The sequence below is a fragment of the Scyliorhinus torazame genome, chromosome 11 (assembly GCF_047496885.1).
Source record: "Scyliorhinus torazame isolate Kashiwa2021f chromosome 11, sScyTor2.1, whole genome shotgun sequence".
Lineage (NCBI taxonomy): Eukaryota > Metazoa > Chordata > Chondrichthyes > Carcharhiniformes > Scyliorhinidae > Scyliorhinus > Scyliorhinus torazame.
Window position 1 is genome coordinate 112,235,749 of NC_092717.1, and position 6,000 is coordinate 112,241,748.

Genomic DNA, 6,000 nt, shown 5'->3' on the forward strand with positions numbered 1-6,000 from the left:
CTTGTTGTGGCAGTTCTGTTAGATTGACTCACCCTTGCATGTTAATGTTGTTATATGTCTGTGACAATTTACTGAAAGCGCAGACTAATATCACATATGGGAAATTGGGCATCTGCTGTCCGACTGAACAGGACTAGCAATTTTGCGTTTCTTTAATCAATCAGATTGAAGGAATTTCGCTGAAGACCCAGGTCCAATCCTGGCCCAGGGAGTCACTAACGCAAACCCTAATGTTTTCACATTCTCAGTGTCTGCATGGGTCTCACCCCCACAACCCAAAAAGATGTACAGGGTAGGTGGCTTGGCCAGACTAAATTGCCCCTTAATTGGAAAAAAAAAAAGAATTGGGTACGCTTAAGTTTATTTTTTAAAATATATTGAAGGAATATGAAATTTGCAGAACTGAGAAGAGCAAATTATATTGGGTGAATTCTACACCAATTCAGGTCCAGGGAGACCAAAATAAAGACTGGATTAAGAAACAACAAACAAAAAAACATTTTATATTTTTAAAATATTCAACATTTAAAACTTAAAGGAATCCGACTCCACGTGGTGACAGTTCATTTACAGTACCAGAGAATGCATGGTTGCAATTATTGCTCAATATGTCAGAAAAGCAACAAAACAACTTGTAGTAGCACATTTAACAAAGTGAAATGTTGAAAGGTGCTCAAGAGCAAACAAAATGCAACACTCAGCCATAGGATAAAATAAGGCCAATGATCAGCTTTAGGAAAGAGGTAGATTTTAATGACTACCTTAAAGAAGGAGAAAGTAAGTGAGGTAAAGACAGTTGGGGAGGAAATTCCAGAACTGAAATTTGGCAAAAGGCTTGGGCACCAATAGTGAAGCAATTAAGATCAGGGATGCTCAAGAGGCCACAATCAAAAGACCAAGGAAAGTTGGAGGGCTGGAAGAGATCCCAGAGATAGGGAGGGGGGACAAAGCCATGAAGGGGTTTGAATATATGGATGATAATTTTTAAATTGAGGTATTGCCAAACTAGGAGTTCATGTAAGTCAGCCAACAAAGGTGATGGGTGGATGGCTCTCAAGGCAAGTTAGGACACAGCAGCAGAGTTTTGGATAACATCAAGACTTTTGTGGGTAAAATGTGGGAGGTCACCCAGGAATGTATTAGAATACTCAAGTCTAGAAGTAACAAAAGCATAAGTGAGGGTTTCAGCAGCACATAAGGTGAGCTGGGATGGAGTTGGATGATTCAACAGGAGGTGGAAACAGGTGGTCTTAGTTATTGCATGGACGTGGTCAGAAGCTCATCTCACGGTCAAAATAATTGAGCCTCAGACAGTTGCCAGCCAGAAAGATGGAGTTGGTTGCTAGGAATTGGAGTTTGTGCCACAGATCCAAGTTACCTGCAGAACTTTTTGGAGTGCACAGGAATATCTTTAAGTGTACATTCCTTTAAATGTTTTTGGATGGCACCACAATAATCTAACACATTGACTTGCAAGCGGTCTGCACAAGAACTTTCAGACTGCTGCACAGCTGTATGGTTTACAGAGAATATTGGCAGGGGTCAAAAGCAACAGCTTTTATCTTCGCCAATATTTAATTGGAAGAAACGTCTACTTATCCAATACTCTATGTTGAACAAGCAGTCTGACATTTTAGAGACAGTGAAGATGTCCAGTCGTTATGAGATGGAGTTGAAGGTCATCAGCATACATGTGGAAACTTGATACTGTGATTGTGGATTAAGGGGCTGGTTTAGCACAGTGAGCTAAACAGCTGGCTTGTAATGCAGACCAAGGCAGCAGCGCGGGTTTAATTCCCGTACCGGCCTCCCCGAACAGGTGCCGGAATCTGGCGACTAGGGGCTTTTCACAGTAACTTCACTGAAGCCTACTTGTGACAATAATTTTTCTGTCAAGGGACAGCAGTTAGATGAATAATGGAACAAAAGGCAGATCCTTATGGGACAGAGGTAATGTTGGGGAAGCAAATGCTGATTACTAGGAAATGAGAAGTCTCAGAACACCAGGTTAAAGTCCAACAGGTTTATTTGAAATCACAAGCTTTCGGAGCTCTGCCCTTTCACCTGATGAACTTTAACCTGGTGCTTGAGACATCCTACTAAGCCCACCCCAGTCCAGTGCCGGCATCTCTACACTAGGAAATAAGTTAATTCAAGTCATGAGGCTAAAATCATGACTTGAAAGCAAGAACAATTTTGCATATTTTATATTTTCTATATCAATTCATCACCAGTTACCACATTATATCACCAAAACAGTTTTCCTCCACTGATTGTCCATCTATGCCCTAACTCAGGCCCACTGTCATGTGAGAGTACCTTTAAGAAATGGGTGTATATAAATATCTGTAGTGAGAGTACCTTTAAGAAATGGGTGTTTATTACGGCAGTGATGTCAGAGTGTGGGTGGAGCTGGGCTGTCTGTCAGCTTTTTACTTTCGTTTTAGGCCGTTTGCTGCAGGGTGTGTTTTAGTTTCGTTTTCAGAGCTGGATAGTTGCAGTCACAGCCAGAAGGGGTATTAGTCTTTCTCTCTGTAATCTAAAAACTGTAAATCGATCCTTTGGTGATTTAAAACTAACAACTGCTCTCAGTAGTGACTTTAACCTGATGTGCTTCTGTTTAAAGTTTTTTTTAAAGTCTTCTGGATGTTAAAAGGACAGCTTAGTGTTGTATTCTTTGGGGGTTGTATTTGAATATATGGTTGCCAAGATGTTCACAGTTTGTTTTAAAAAGGTTAACTAGAGTTAATAGAATAAACATTGTTTTGCTGTAAAAAATACTTTTTCCATTTCTGCTGTACCACACCTGTAGAGTGGGCAGTGTGCTCGCCATACCACAATCGATTAAAAGTTGTGGGTCAGGTGAGCTCCATGATACACTTTGGGATTCTCTAAACCCTGGCCCATAACACCACTGACATCAAAACTTTTATACATGCCTTTATCACCTCTGGAATTAATTTTTCCAGCATTGTCCTTGTTGATTTCCCATCCTCCAAAAATGCCAACTTGTCCAATACGCAACCACCGGTATAACCTGGCCTACATTGCGTCGATTGCATATATTCCTGAGCTTACTGACCTGCATTAGCTCCCTGGGGTCTGGAACTCTCCACCCTAATAGGCCGAGGATGCTGGATCAATTGGAGGTTTCAAGACTGATTATTTCATAGAATCCCTACAGTGCAGATGGAGGCCATTCTGCCCATCGAGTCTGCACCACTCTGAAAGAGCATTCTACCTAGGCCCACTATTACTGTGGGCAGCACGGTAGCATAGTGGTTAGCATTGTTGCTTCACAGCGCCAGGGTCCCAGGTTCTCTGCTGGGTTACTGTCTGTGCAGAGTCTGCACGTTCTCCCAGTGTGTGCATGGGTTTCCTCCGGGTGCTCTGGTTTCCTCCCACAGTCGAAAGACGTGCCTGTTAGGTGAATTGGCCATGCTAAATTGCCCTTAGTGTGCAAAAAAGGTTAGGAGTTATTGGGTTAAGGGGATAAGGTTGAAGTGAGGGCTTAAGTGGGTCGGTGCAGACTCAATGGGCCGAATGGCCTCCTTCTGCACTCTATGTTCTATGTACCCCACCCTGCCCCCATAATCCCACACATTAATTGATCATGGCCAATTCACCTACCAGCACATTTTTGGACCGCAGGAGGAAACCTGAGCACCCAGAGGAACCCCACACAGACACTGGGAGAATATGCAAACTCCACAGTGACCCAAGTCCAGAATTGGACCCAGGTCCCTGGAGCTGTGAGGCAGCAGTGCTGATCATTGTGGCACCACGCTGCCCAATATGTTATTGAGGGTCTCAAGGGACAAGATAAGGCAAGTAGATCAGCCATGATCAAAATTAATAGTAATTTTGGAGGAACTGAATAACCTATCCCTGTCCCCATGTTGCTATGAACCCCAGCCCCTCCCAATACCTCCTCCAGCAATCATGTCACTTCCCTTTAATCTACAAGTACTACCTTTTGTGCATCTCATCCTGATTTCAACACTAGTGGCATAACCTCCAACCAGCTTAACCCCTCACTCATCAACTTCTCCACGAATCTCGCCACATGTAAAAACAAAAATCGTACAAGCATTGCTCCTAATACTCACTCCATGGCACAATCTATTTTCCCTCATCACACTTTATTACTTTGTTCGGCCCACATCGCCACCTTCCTCTCGTCAACTGAGTAATATTTTCTGCATCAAAGCACTATAAAAACTAAACCCATCCAAAATAAAGTTATTTCCCATCAGAAATGGGGGGGGGGGGGGGGGGGCGATGGAAAGTGTAATATGCTTCCACAGAATGGCGCATTTGTCGTCAGGCAACTTTAGTACACAAACTTCATCGGTACTGAAACCAAGACCCGGCCAACCTGCGGTCAGTCTCTGAGCAGTAGGATATCACAAAATGTATTTAACACGAAAGGAAATTTTCAGCAATGGCTGCAGACGAAGGGCAACATAAACGTGCAGCGCGACAGTTGCCAAGACAATGAGAAACGCTCATCAGTGTCAGGGCTCAGCGTTCCCGGGCTGGAACAGCAACAACCTGGCAACGAGCAACCTCCGCTCCACAACATCAACCCGGCAACGGGCAACCCGCCAACAACCCGTCTACGGTCAAACCGACATCAACCAGGCAACGGACACCCTGGCATTTTAACCCGTCGACGGGTAACCCGGCATCAACACCGGCAACCCCGTTCCACAATAAGCAGCACATCAGAAAAGCCCTGCTCCCCACAACTGTCAGACAACACGGAGTAGTCGACAAAGCAACAGCCCGTTGAAAAATGGGGGGGGATAAATTGTAAATATGGGGAAAGCATGGAACAGGTTCGGACAAGTTAACTTAGGTCTTCATCGTTTTGTCAAAGGTATTGAGCAGAACATCAGCTTGTAAGCAAAGTTAATGTTTGTCACCGGCTGCTTACACTCTCAGCCGTCCCTCGCGCTCTCTACTGAAGATTTAAACCTGGTTGCGCGAGAGCCACCGACGCCAACCGTCCACCGGATTCCTCCTGCCCGAACTCCTCAGGACCATCGTGCACTGCGGCCACCCACAGCCAACCAGCCGCGATTTATTTCCTCCAGTCTCGGAACAGTGGCGTCGGCAAAAAGAAAGCCAAGAGTGAACGTTCCAGTTCCTCGCCTCCGTATCTGCGCGTGCTTCCCTGCTGGGTTGGATGAATAATGCCAAAGAGCTCATCAATTAAAAAGTTCAGTTTCTTAGTTTGCTTTTCCTTGGTCATTTCTCATTCATTTTAACACCGCGTCACTTGTTCTTTATTTTCCGAATCATTTTATGTTTATTTTGAACGACTTTAGTGTTTATTTCCAGTTACCTTTGGTTGACTTTTTATTTTTTCCAATTGGAGACTTTTTAAAAATTGGTTAATTACCTCAATGTTTTGTAAGAGACAGCATTCAACACTTTTCCAGCAACGCTACACACAAGAAATATGATAAAGACAGCATTGGGCACATTGAGTCTGCTCTGCCATTCGATACCATCATGGCTGATCTTGGGCTTCAATCAGCTTTCATGGAACATACGATTTAGGAACAGGAGTAGGCCATTCAGTCCATGGAGCCTACTCTGACGCAGAGATCAGTGCTTTAGCCTCAACTCTGGTTGAGTCACCCCACTTCTACTGGCCACTGTTCCCCAACTCCGGTGTCACAATGCTTGTGTTGGACTTGTCTTTCCAACTCCGGTGTCACAATGCTAGTGTTGGACTCGTCTTTCCACACGGTTCTGTTATGGGCCAAGGTTTAGAGAGCACCTATATCATGGAGTTCACCTAACCTACAACTGTTTATAGATTTTGGTCATGAGGAGCACAAGGGCCTACTCTTCAGGTGTTATGCAACAGAGGCCTTAAGCACTTTAAATCAAAAAAAGTTTATTCTACAAATTCAGTTAACATTTTATAAACACACACTAAGCATTTTTATCAACTACAAACATGCATTCCCCCACACAGCTACAGTA

At 44.0% G+C, this 6,000-nt stretch overlaps 1 protein-coding gene across 5 annotated transcripts in view; it reads right to left on the bottom strand.

Annotated features, from left to right (window-relative positions):
• Positions 1-5,075, bottom strand: part of LOC140385450 (centrosome and spindle pole-associated protein 1-like) — a 344,086-nt gene extending 339,011 nt beyond the window's left edge. For all 5 annotated transcript variants that reach the window (XM_072467626.1, XM_072467627.1, XM_072467628.1 and 2 more), the window contains exon 1: positions 4,940-5,075. The gene's annotated coding sequence lies outside the window, so the exon portion shown is untranslated. The remainder of the gene's footprint in view (positions 1-4,939) is intronic.
• Between the last annotated feature and the right edge of the window lie 925 nt (positions 5,076-6,000).